Source organism: Natrix helvetica, assembly GCF_964273705.1.
Source record: "Natrix helvetica genome assembly, chromosome: 5".
NCBI classification, from domain to species: domain Eukaryota; kingdom Metazoa; phylum Chordata; class Lepidosauria; order Squamata; family Natricidae; genus Natrix; species Natrix helvetica.
Genome location: NC_138551.1, coordinates 125,749,746 through 125,763,287, shown reverse-complemented (window position 1 = coordinate 125,763,287; position 13,542 = coordinate 125,749,746). Strand labels below are relative to the sequence as shown.

General features: G+C 43.9%; 1 long non-coding RNA gene across 1 annotated transcript; it reads right to left on the bottom strand.

Annotated features, from left to right (window-relative positions):
• Positions 1–3,249: 3,249 nt before the first annotated feature.
• LOC309393940 lies at positions 3,250–11,694 on the bottom strand. The gene is made up of 3 exons (XR_014175662.1): positions 11,565–11,694; positions 10,839–11,107; positions 3,250–3,302 (listed from the first exon to the last, which is right to left on the bottom strand). It is a non-coding gene; the product is annotated as an uncharacterized lncRNA (long non-coding RNA).
• Between the last annotated feature and the right edge of the window lie 1,848 nt (positions 11,695–13,542).

Here is a 13,542-nt window from a genome sequence, read left to right as displayed (position 1 = left end):
GGTCTCCTCCGGGTGCCGTCCACTAGGCAATGCCAGCGGGCGGCGCCCAGGAGTAGGGCCTTCTCTGTGATGGGCCTGACCCTCTGAAATGACCTCCCCCCCAACATCAGAACTACTACCGATCTCCGCTCCTTCCGCAAGAAACTCAAGACCCACCTGTTCCAATTAGCTGGCCTGGCCCAACCGTAGCTTCAATTTTTAATCCTCCTGACCGGCATTTTAAATTTTAAGGGGTTGTCCTTTTTACCTGTTTTAATTTTTATTATCACTGTACAGACCCTTTATTTAATTTGTTTTTAACAAGGGGTATTTAATATTGTTATTGTATATATGGTTTTAGCTTTTGTCTGTACACCGCCCCGAGTCCCCTCGGGGAGAGGAGGCGGTCTATAAATTCAATAAATGAAATGAAAATGAAAAAATGAATGAAATGAAGACAAGAAGGAGGGGGGCGCTGAGGCCTCTCCTGGAGGCAGGGAAGAAGGAGCAATATCGAAAATGCTCAGATCATAAAAATGAAAGTATTTGGAATAATAGCAATTGGTGATATTCTAGAAAGTGACAAAGAAAAATGTAAGAACACATGTTTGATAATACAAGTAAGATCTGCTCTGCTGCTCTCTTCTATATTTTGTTTCTAAGATTGTTAAATCTGTGAGTTTCTTGGAGGGATTTCACTTCCTCAGAAATTGCAAGGTACCCCTTGACGTGAGTGATGTCAAATTGGCCATGCCCACCCAATCACATGACCACCAAGCCACGCCCACCCAGTTACATGACCACCAAGTGACACCCACCCAGTCACAAGACCACCAAGCCTCACCCACCCAGTCACAAGACCACCAAACCATGCCCACAGAAACAGTAGTAAAAAGATTTGAATCCCACCACTGGATACAGCCATCAGTCAGAGAAGCTTGAATTGGGATTCCTGCAGAGAGGAGGGGTTGGGCTAGAGGGTCTCAGGGTCTCCTCCTAATTTATAAAGGTTGTCATGCCACAACATGCACCGCATTTTTCGGAGTATAAGACACACCAAGGTTTTCAAGAGGCTTTTTTTTAAAAAAGTAGGTAGGTAGGTAGGTAGAGGAAGAGAAAGAGAGAGAAACACAGTAGGTAGGTAGGGAGAGAGAGAGAGAGAGAGAGAGAGTAGTTAGGTAGGGAGGTAAATAAAGAGAGAGAGAGAGAGAGAGAGAAATACAGTAGGTAGGGAGAGAGAGAGAGAGAGAAACAGAGAGAGAGAGAGAGAGAGAGAGAGAGAGAGAGAGAGAGAGAGAGAGAAGGTAGATGTTTCCAGGTGTATTTATCCATGTGCTGGAGAAGGAAATTGCTGACAATCTGCAGCACCTAAGACTTTGTTTTCTGCTGGCAAAGCACTTGATCAATGTAATTCTCTTCAACCAGTTAAAGAGCTTTCTAAGAGGGAAAAAAAAGTTTTTACACTCTGCAAACCTCCCCAAAACAGCCCGCTTTTGTAACCCCCCCTTTTAAAAAGTCATGAATAGCCTTGGGGGGGTCTTGCAGAGTGCTCGGGGGGGGCAAAAATAAGCGAAAAATGGCCCATTTTTTGCAAAAAGAAGCCCGTTTTGTGTCAAAGAAATTGCATGCATAGCCTAATGGAGGCTTATAGAGTGCTGCTGGGGGCTGGGGGGGGGGGGCAAAATGGTCCATTTTGTTGGTCATTACTGGACTCCCCAGCCCCCAGGAGCTCTCTGAAAGCCTCCATAAGGGTATGCACGGCCATTTTAGTGAAGGGGGCAGGGCTTCGGGAGGCAAAAAATGCTGCATTCGATGTATAAGACGCATCCAGATTTTCAGCTTCTTTTTTGAGGGAAAAAGGTGCGTCTTATATTCCAAAAAATACGGTAACTGCTGTGCTGTTGTTGCTCTAGCCCCACCTAGTGGCTGAAGGCAGATAAACCTAACTATAAGGTCTGAAGCCAGACTCCATTTTCTGTCAGCCTTTGGAGAAGACGGAAGCAGCCGCTGTGACCGAGACCCCTGGTCATCCAGAGATGGCCTCCCTCCCTCACACGGAGCATTGCTGGGGAGGTTCCAGCTGCTTCTTTGTTGGCTGTTAGTTAATGCTGCCTATCTCGTCTTTCTATTTGATTTCCACTCTTTGCATCTCCTCAGTTTCACCTGCCCTCTTCTCCCAATAAAGCATCCAGATCCACACCAGGCTCCCTTTCATTGGAGGAGAATAGGGGGGGCTTAGCTGCCTCTCCAGCTGCACACAGACCCACCTGCAATGGGGACGGAAGAAAGGTGGAATTCCACCAGGCTAATCACAAACCCATAAATACGGGAATTTATTTTGAAAAGAATACAGCATTTTCCAATTATCAGTGCTAAATATAAAAATGCCATGGTATCTACTCTTTGGAACCATTAATGCCCTGAGTAATTAAATTGGCCAGATCTGTTGAGATGGTTCCCCTCCTTCTCCTCTGGATTCCTCCTCCAAAGGATCTGAAATTAATGGATCCATATTGGGACCCCCATACCTGCCATGGCTGCAGCTTTGGAGACCCCAACATCTTTTCATCCTCCTTCCTTCTACTCCTCGATCTGGAGGAATATGCAGCATTCAGGGCCTGGGCCAGAGTCTTCATGAGACTGTAATAGTGGTAGTCATTTTGGAACCCTTTTCTGTCCCTTTTCCTCTGGGTCTCCAGTGGGGCTTTTTGGGTGCATCTTCTGCGGCCTTTGACAGAAAAGACATTCTTTGAAAGAGAACAATGAAAATAAGGATCTTGAAACTTTTCTTCCACAAAGAAAAAGGGTTTAAAGGCAGAATCATTTGGCCTTTCATTTCCCAAATAACCAAAATTCCAAATACTATGGATGTATTTGAGAAGTCTGTGCTTCTTTATTTGATATGCTGAAAAACTTGTGATGATCCAGACTTTCCCCTCAATGGGTCCTGGGAGACGCAGAAGTGTTAAATGGAAAGGAAGAATTCTGTCCCAAAGGGAATCAAATTCTATGAAGTGAACAAAGACGTTGACTTGTCTCCACTTAGAGAGAGAATCCCTGAGGTATGCAGTATATCCAGTCTTTGAGAACAGTTGTGATATAACCACACAAATTCCATTCCTGACAAGCACAGGAGTAAAAGTCCTCATGAAATTCTCTCCCTTCTCTGTGTCTGAAGCAAAGAGGCCAATCAGGGTCCATCTGAAGTGAAGGAGCAGCTGCACAATTGCTGGGTACTGGAATCCTTCTTTGGGGAGAAAGTGGTGGAAAAAGGGGAAATTGCTTTTATCACTCAGAGCCTCTGAAGCTGTAAAATAATTGATCTGAAAAAGCAATTGAAAGGATTAGAGCCGTGATGGGGAACTTGTGGCATGCAGCCCAGCTCCACTAGCATCCACATGCAGGCGCACCTCCTTCCAGCCTTTGTGGAGGGCCAGGGCGGGGGACGTGTGAGTATGCAGTGGGGGGGGTGCTCACATTGTGCAGGAAACTCCAGTGGGCTGGAAATGAGTGTGAATGGCCTCCCCCCCCCCCCCCAGTGCTTCCTGGCTCAGTTGGAGGCTTCCTTCAGCCTTCAAACAGTTGCAGGGTTGGGGGGGGGTGCTTCCAGGTTGGTGTAGGAGGCTTTCCAGGGCCAAAATGGGGTGCAGAAAGCACAGGGTGTTTTTTTCCCCATTTTGGCCCTGGAAAGCCTCCTGCACCAACCTGGAAGCAAAAAACCCCAAACAAGCCCTGCAACTGTCTGAAGGCTGAAGGAAGCCTCCAACTGACCCAGGAAACACTGTAGAGCCAGGCCATTCACACTCACTTCCAGCCCACCAGAGTTTTCTGCCCCAGGGCAGAAATGAAAACCTGTCCTGTGGAGCCCACTGCAACTTGGGCGGAGGAGGAGGAGGATGACACGAAGAAGAAGAGGAGGAGGAAAATGGCGAGGCTTTGCAGGAGCCAGCAGGGAGCAGGTCAGGTGGGGCTGGCTGGCTGGCTGGGGAGGGGGCAATCCTGGTGCTTAGGTGGCAGCAGCCTGCATGGCCCAACTGTGCTGGGGGGGGGGGGAATAAGAGGCCCTGCTTGAATGGGGATGAAAGTACACACACACCCTGCCTCCCTGCTCAGGTGTCGGCCACACCAGTTTGGGTGCTCTGGCTGAAGCACACTTTCTCTGACACACACACACACACACAGACACACACAAACGCACACAAACACAAACTTAGATTACTCTCTTGCCCTCCCTGTCTCTGTCTGGCCCCATTTGCATGCTCAGCTGTCACCCACACCATTGGCAGCAGTTTGGGTGCCTTGGCTGAAGTATGCTTTCTCTGCCAAACACACTTGGATTGCCTGTCTCTGTCTGGCCCCATTTGCTGCTCCTTGAGACAAAGAAGCCTCATTAAGTAGCTAAGTGGAAAGTAGTTGGGGGCAGGGGAGGAGCAGGAGACCTTCAGGTAACCACTTTCCCCACCCACCCACCCACCCACCCACCCCCAATAGAGGAGACAGGGGTTTGGAAAGTAAGTGAGTCCTTGTTGCAGGAAGGGAGGGAGAAGCAGGAGGTAACTTAGTGGGTTGGGGAGGCCTTGAGGGTCTCTTCTATCACGAAGACCCCCATGGCCTTCCCCACCCTGAGATACAATACAATAGCAGAGTTGGAAGGGACCTTGCAGATCTTCTAGTCCAACCCCCTGCCCAGGCAGGAAACCCTATACCGTTTCAGACAAATGGCTATCCAACAACTTCTTGAAGACTTCCAGTGTTGGGGCATTCACAACTTCTGGAGGCAAGCTGTTCCACTGATTAATTGTTCTAACTGTCAGAAAGCTTCTCCTCAGTTCTAAGTTGCTTCTCTCCTTGATTAGTTTCCACCCATTGCTTCTTGTTCTACCTTCAGGTGCCTTGGAAAATAGTTCGACTCCCTCTTCTTTGTGGCAACCCCTGAGATATTGGAACACTGCTATCATGTCTCCCCTAGTCCTTCTTTCTATTAAACTAGACATGCCCAGTTCCTGCAACCGTTCTTCCTATGTTTTAGTCTCCAGTCCCCTAATCATCTTTGTTGCTCTTCTCTGCACTCTTTCTAGAGTCTCCACATCTTTTTTCCATCGTGGCGACCAAAACTGAAAGCAATATTGAAAGTGTGGCCTTACCAAAGCATTATAAAGTGGTATTTACACTTCACGTGATCTTGATTCTATCCCTCTGTTAATGCAGCCTAGAACTGTCTTGGCTTTTTTGGCAGCTGCTGCACACTGCTGGCTCATATTTAAATGGTTGTCCACTAGGACTCCAAGATCCCTTTCACAGTTACTACTGTTGAGCAAGGTACCACCTATACTGTACCTGTGCATTCCGTTTTTGTTGCCTAAATGTAGAACCTTACTCTTTTCACCATTGAATTCCATTTTATTAGATAGTGCCCAATGTTTAAGTTTGTCAAGATCCTTCCTTATCTTTAGCCTATCTTCTGGAGTGTTGGCTATTCCTGCCAGCTTGGTGTCATCTGCAAATTTGATGAGTTCCCCATTTATTCCCTCATCCAAATCATTGATGAAGATGTTGAAGGGTACTGGGCCCAAAACAGAGCCTTGGGGTACTCCACTGCATACCTCCCTCCATATAGATACAATTCCATTGAGGACTACACGTTGAGTGCGGTTGGTCAGCCAGTTACGAATCGATCTGGTAGTGGTCATGGGCACATTGGTATCCTTGAATTCTGAGCTCTTAGGAAAGTATCCCTTCCTTGTGGGTTTCAAACAGCTGTTTCCAGTGGGGAAAAAAGGACAAAGCAATTGGGGAAATAGTTTCCTTTGCTATATTTCCAGTCTGAATTAGACCATGGCAAGGTCCCTACGGAAGAGATCTTTCAAGGATCATTATGTATTCATAGAAAAGCAACTAACTTAGCTCTGCTCTTAAATGCTGAAGCTGTTGTACATAAAAAACAGAGGTGCTCTGATCAACTACCAGAGCCATCATTTTGACAGTTTTGCTGTCCTGTAGTCTGTCCCCATGAAATGCAAGCATGGAATAAACTGAGCCTGGTTTGTTCTCGGTCTTTTAAGTGGCCACAAACTACTAGCAAAAGTGGCATTTGATCACAAGGCAAGGAATGTTTCCCCTTTTGCATTGGAGCATCCAAGAAGGGACAGGAAAGACAAAGAAAAAGACGGAAAGAGGAGAAGAGAGCAAGGAAGCAAAAAGAAGGAATGAGGGGAAGAAAGAATGAAGAGGGAAGGAAAAAGAAAGGAAGGAAGGAGATTATAATGAGAGAGAGTGAGGGTGTGCGGTAAATCCTGCCTTAGCACTTGATCACCAGCAGCCCTGCTGCCTTTTACCATCCTCTTGTCTCCTCCTGACCTCTCCTGGTGGTCTCCAATCCTATCATTGAGTATGCTTTGGTTACAAAGCTAGGTCTCGTAAGGAGAGGGAGTGGGCCTCCCTCTGACCGACATTCTTTGCCCTCCTGCACTCCCCATGGGACACCAAGGAGAGTGAGCACAGCAGTGGGAACTAGCCATGCCCACCATGGCCTCCAAAGTCAACCACAATGGGGTCCTCATTGAAATTGAGTTTGACACCCCTGGACTAACAGATGACCTGAGTGCTGCATGTGTTGCTCTCAAACTTACAAAGTATGAGTCAAGGTTAGAAAAATTATCAGCTTGCATTCAACAGCAAAGGTCACATTAATCAAAAGCATGCCAAATGCAAACGTTTACCTTTCAATAAAAAGGTGTTTGTATCATTTAAAGAGCTGTTAGGGGGGGGGGGTTAGAGAAAAGACATTAATTATGTATGAATTGTTTTTCTAAACTAAAACCTCATTATTCAGGTTAAATTGCCGTGTTGGCACTCCGAGATAAATAAGTGGGTTTTGGGTTGCAGTTTGGTCATTCGGTCTCTAAAAGGTTTGCCATCACTGCATTAGAGCATACACAGAGTGTAACCTAATTCAGCTTTTGTTAAATTGCTGTTGAGAGAAGCTCTATTGTAACCTAAGGTACCAACTACATAGATAAAACTTCTAGGCGAATTGCCAAGCTTAGCCTAGCAAAGTAATGTCTTGTGAAAAGTAAAATGTGGAATCTGCCAAGTAGCCTTGCTTGTACCTTAAAATGTGTGTTCAGCATTCCCTAACAAAGCTATGAGTTATACTCCAAAAATGGATTTCTTTTCAATTCTACAGTCTATGGTTTTCAGGGTGCTGACAAAAATCATGAAATTTGCGTGATATCAAATTATATTTCTATAGCAATGACGTTCTGTGCAAGCCAGTCTTTTGCTTTCTGCAGAAATAGAAGCTGATAATCCATAGCTTCGTCTTCAGAGTTTCACTGGACTTATCAGATTCTGAGCTGCATTCAAAAACCTTACACAATGAAGAATGCTGTGTTATATTTGGGGTCAGATCAAGTCCAAACTATTATATTTTAATAAATACAATCTTGTTCTCATGAAGGCATTAGAATAATTTGTTAATTAGACATTGTTTAAAATATTAAAGACTGAATATTAACAAGAAATTGTTATAAAAGTGGAAAATAATAAATAAATTAAAAAACTATAAATAATGTAAGTCATATTACGGTATCTCACCCCTACAATTTATTGCAATTAGATTAACATGTGCAAATGCCAACTGAAGTATTCTAATCCAATAAAGGGCCTACTATAATTTTTGAGGATTGCTGCATATTTTAATGCTTCCAAGGCCCAGATTCTTTGTGGGGGAATCTTTTTAGCTTCTCCAGTTGTACAAGAAACAGGGAGACCTCAGTTCCTCATACAATTTGTCACTATAGAATTCAAGATTGGTCTTTAATTGAAGTTTTGTCTGTTCTAACAGACAAAACAGTTCTAACAGCCACAATTTTCAGAGTCTGTCAGTTTCCATAGATTAAATGCCAAAATCCATATTTTCTGATTTTAGACAAATCAGAAATTTTGTAAATTCACAAATCAGCTCTGAGGGGCAGCAGCTGGAGTCCTTTTGTCCACCCCAAGATACTCCTCGGAGGCTGTGATTGGGTTGGTTCTGCTGGTGGTTTCTCTCTGAAGCCCCAAACATCAGATTGATATAAGAACATGGGGGAAACCTTGGCCTCATATACTTTAAGAATTGGGGCTGAGGAAGCTGGAGAGCTATGAGTTTTTCATTTAAGCACCCCTTTCACTCATGTCTTTGATCTAACTGAGCTCCTTTGATGAGGAGGGAGCCAAGATTCAGCCTCAGAGAAAACAACCCCAGATAAGGAAAGGTCTTACTTGCTCTATTGGCTGACCATCTATGGCAACGATGTCATTTGCCAAAGACCATAATTTTTGAACTTGATTTATTAATTATCAGATAATTATTATGAGAAAAGAACCGAAGTCTTCCTCACAGGGTATATAATCCAATGTGTAAGTATGATAATATCACAGTGTAAATCAGCATGTTCCAATAGATATTTAGCATGCTAAACATATGTACCTATAACAGAACGTATAACAAAATAAAAGGGTTGGAAAGGATCTTTGAGGTCTTCTAGTCCAACCCCCTGCTCAAGAAGGAGACCCTATACCAGGGGTCCTCAAACTACATCCCACGGGCCGGATACAGGCCACTGAAGCCATTAATCCGGCCCACGTGGGACCATAAGGCTGCCCTGCCCAAATCACCCCGCCCACTTGCCACCCACAGGCTGAGCGCAGGCCTTACCTTTGCAAGCCCCACAGACTGAAGCTGCAAAGTAAGACCAAAGCTTTTGGCCGGCAGAGTGGTTCTGGGGGCTGGGGAGGCCAAAAATGGGATGCACGGAGGCCCCAGGAGGGGAAATGGTGCCCTCTGCTTCAGATTCTTAGCTTGGGCTAAGTGGAACGCAAAGCTATATCGCCTTGCCCGTTGCTCTTCCGGGTTTCTTGTGTGCATGTGAGCGCGACGATCAGCTGGCCTTTACATGCGCAGCAGTGCCAGGAACTGGAAGAAAATGCACACTAGACAACTTCTCTTCCAGATTGCATCCCTGACAAGAGCACTCGGTGCCAAAAGGGTTCGCCATCAATGCCCTATTCCAAGGGTGGTTTTATCAGGGCATTATAAAATGGTACCAATACTTCTCTTGATTTGGATTCTATCCTTCTGTTGATGCAGCGTAGGATTGCAGTGGCTTTTTTTGGCTGCTGCCACACATTGCTGGCTCACATTTGAGAGATTGTCCTCTAAGATTCCAAGATCCCTTTCACAGTTCCTGCTATTAAGCCAGGTTTCACCTAATCTGTACCTGTACATTTGGTTTTTCTAACCTCAGTGTAAGACTCAGGGGTTGCCACAAAGAAGACGGAATCAAACTATTTTCCAAGGCACCTGAGGGTACAACAAGAAGCAATAGGTGGAAACTAATCAAGGAAAGAAGCAACTTAGAACTGAGGAGAAATTTCCTGACAGTTAGAAGAATTAATCAGTGGAACAGCTTGCCTCCAGAAGTTGTGGAAATCTTTAAGAAGTTGTTGGATAGCCATTTGTCTGAAACGGTATAGGGTTTCCTGCCTAGGCAGGGGGTTGGACTAGAAGACCTCCAAGGTCCCTTCCAACTTTGCTATTGTATTACTTTACTTTTCTCTATACTGAATTTCCTTTTGTTAGATAGGCCCAGGGTTCAAGTCCATCTAGATCCATCTGGATCTTGACCCTATCTTCTGGGCTGTTGGCTATTCCTGCCAGTTTAGTGTCATCTGATGAAGATGATTGATGAAGATGTTGAAGAGTACTGGGCCTAAAATGAAACCTTGGGGTCTCCCACTGCTTGTTTCCCTCATGTAGATGTAGTTCCACTGAGGACCACAGGCTGAGTCCATCTGGGGGTGATGCTGTCTATCCCATATATTTTTAGCTTTCGAAGAAGTAGATGGTGGTTTACTTTGTCAAAGCCTTTCTAAAATCCAAGTACTGGAAACATTGTGCACTGCATTTTGCTGGTCCACTAATTTAGTAATTTTTGTCAAAGAAAGAAATAACATTTATTTATGATGTTTTTGGATCCTTCATTAGTTGAAGTAAATTGTCAATATGAAGAGAGAATAACAAGGTTTCAAATATGCATCCTTCCCTTCCTCCTTGGTAAGTATCAATTCTTCTCATTGCTCCATTGAGCCCCAACCTCCCTCTCAAACAAGGACCTGGAGAAAGAGCCTAGATCAGGACTGACAGGTGGAGCTCCATTTTGAGGGCAATCAATTTCCTACATAATATTTCTCTGTTAATTATGACAAATGCACTAACATCTAGAAAGCCAGCAAAACCGTGTTTTACTTTGCTGATATAGATTAGACATTTCAAGACAAATTTGTTACCAATATTAGATTATTGACATGCAATATTTCTTATAAAATCTATATAGCTGTTCACTACCTAAAACCTTCTGTTTCTTCTGCAAGGAATGCATTTTTCTCAAGTTTAACTAAGAGGATCCAGGCATACATTTCAGCCACAATATCTACTAGTCTATTTGGCCTATAATTGCTAGAATCCTTTTTATTCCACTTTTTAGATAGATAAAATGCTGCTATTGCCAACTTCAATCTGACTGGATACTATTTATATGTGAAAATGAAGATGCCAATAGAGGCCCCAACAACCAGGGGTATTTTTTGATCAGTTAAATAGTTGGTAGAATGTCTTCTCCAGGGAATGTATTGCTTGAATTTCAGGCCTTTTATGATTAATCTCAACATGAACGTAATGGGGTAAAATATTGTAATTTTTGCTAATATGGAGAAAAGCAGCTCTTGAATTACATGGAAAAGACATGATTGCATCTATTGCTCACCCACCACCACCCACCCCTCACTTTACCAGAGAGAGAAAAACGCACACAAACCTGTGGGACTTTGTAGGTGCCTCCTAATGTTGACATCTGGGTGGAGATGCTCCTTCTAGCTCCATCAAGGAGAGCCAGAAGGTTCTCCTTCCTTCCACAGCCGTAGTTGGGGACATTGGCTTCTCCAGTGGAGAGAATGTCTAGCAAGGCATCTGAAGTACGTAAAGTGCTCAAATAGTTGGCATGGATGTTGTAGCCAAGTGTGAGATTGTGCAGGAGCTGGGAATTCTTGTTGACTGTTTGGATGTTGAGAATGAATATTAAGACATCTGGAAAACCATAAACATCCCTATTGTAAAAAAATGTTATTATAATGGGCGGCAACAAATACTTTTTAAAAATATATAAGCCTCCAAAATCCTACAGAGCCTTAAGCCAACATTGATCCAAAGCAATGATCAGTTATACGAATATGGAAATGAGCTGAGGTACAGCAACTACAACTGATTCCGCCATACTTTAAATAAAATTCATTATTGAAGTGATAAATTAAGGATTGAACTGAGAGAGGAAAATAACCTGCAGCCCTTTCAGCTTTTTTTTCAGGCCTATTTTTCGATTTGTTTCTTTCACAAAATCAGACAAAAGAGAGAAACCATGGAAGTCAAAATCATTCAGGAAATTAGACATAATCCCCAATGTAGGAATAAATGAAAAAATAAAAACAGAAAAGAAGGAGAGTGTTAGAATGGAGGGATTGCAACTCTATCACCCTGAATGACTTACGGATCACGAAAAACAAACTGAAGAGAAGGAGCCACGTTGAAAAGCAACTTTGTATGCAATCTTTCCTTTCCAGTGGTGACTATACTGATGAGATGGTCTCCTGGGCTGTAAAAGCTCTGTGGTTGTTTTCCATCCTGGTGCTCCAAACTCAGAGGGCCTTTCATTCCAAGCTTCCCAGAGTCTGGATGGGACAAAAGCAGCATCAGAAGCAGAAGCAGTAGGTCCATCATTCATAGTGTGAATCAATGAATCCCTTTTCTGTTTTTAAAGAAGAATTAGAAAGGATTCTCACAAGGTGGAATATGATCCAATGTCTTTCCTGATTGAAACACAGAGAAACACTCAGCTTCATCTGGAAAGGAGAGAGATGTACATTCAGGAGCACAGACCCTGCCTGTCCCAAAACTCCATATTTCTCTGCCCAAAGTCTCCCCTGGAGGATTCGGCCAAAGAGCAGAGCTGAAACTTTAATCATAATTCTCCCTCTCAGGAGGGATCCCTGGCTAATTCAACCAGTTCTTGGACTCAAAAATTGTTGGGAAATTCTGTAGAGGGAAATGAAAGGGAAATAATCCCGATGTGATTCATAATAACAGGGGCAGATATCGAATTAAAGCCATCATCTAGAATTGAGAGATTTGGGGTCTCCATGCTTGAAACTGAGCCAAGAGGGAATACACAGCACCTGTGGCTGAAGAAACAAATAAATCTGAGATTGTTGGCATAGTGATTAAAGACAAAACTCCAGGGACCAGTTAATGGCAGAGCATATCACAGAACTGAAATAGTTGCAGCTGTACTTTATTTTGAAAGCTAATGCTCAAGGGCACCACACAAAAGGGCTGATGCTATAGTATGGCCTGTCTCCAAGAACAAAATCAACTTTATTGAAAAACTAGTTACCAAAATTTTGCAGAGTTAAAAAAAATGATAGAGAGGGAGGGAGGGGAGTGAGAGGTTAGAAAAAGCGAAATCAGGGCTGCCTCTCACCCCATGGAATGAACGTAGGAAGGAAGGAAGGAGAGGGGGAGAGGGAGGGGGGAGAAAAGTTAAAAGAAATGAGTGAAAAGATGTCAAAATCAAGGCATGAAGTAAGCATGCCTTAGGAGATAAATGCCTCTTTGCTGATGTTATGATATTACTTTATAGTTTCAACTTGGGTTGTTGTTCTGACCCCCCCCCCCTCTCGTACACCAAGTCACTCCGAAACCAAGTCTCTTCAAGATGTTTTATTACATACAGTTTCAACTTTGGCAGCAATCCAGCCTGCCAAGCTCCAGATTCCACCTTGGCAGCAATCCAGCCTGCCGAGGTCCAGGTAACAGATTGGCAGTAATCCAGGTGAACACTTTGGCAGCAATCCAGTCTGCCAGGCTCCTGATTCCCACTTGGCAGCAATCCAACCTGCCGAGGTACGACACAGATCTGAGAGCTTCTCCAAACTCTAATGATCAGTTGATTCCTGCAAAGGGCATGTCCACAAGCAGCCCCTTTATAGTCTGGAGAGGAGTCTACTTATCAGCAGCTGAGAGCAATTACCGCCGATAACTGCGCCCTTGTTCCTGGCGTCTGTGGGCGCGGTGGTAAGAACTCCCTGCTTAACCTGACCTACTTGGAAGAGTATTTTGTGAGAAAGCTGGAAAGAACTGTCCTCCTTTTTTTCTGTTAATTATGGCAACGGATCAAGGGGCAGCTCCCCCAATGAATCTCCAGGACTTGAAGGACTTTATAGGCAAGGAACTTAAAGAGATTAAACAAATGGTCCAAGACACTATAAAAAGGTCCGATCAAATTGATAAAAATATGCAAACTATCGCAACGGGATTATCAGAGGTGGTTCTCAAGGTGGACAACAAAATTGATCAATTAGCTGTGGATTTGGAATCCAAAACAAAAGAAACAGATTTGAAATTTGTGGAAATGGAAGGGAATATGCAAAGGATGGATAATGAAATTATTATGATACAATTTAGATCCA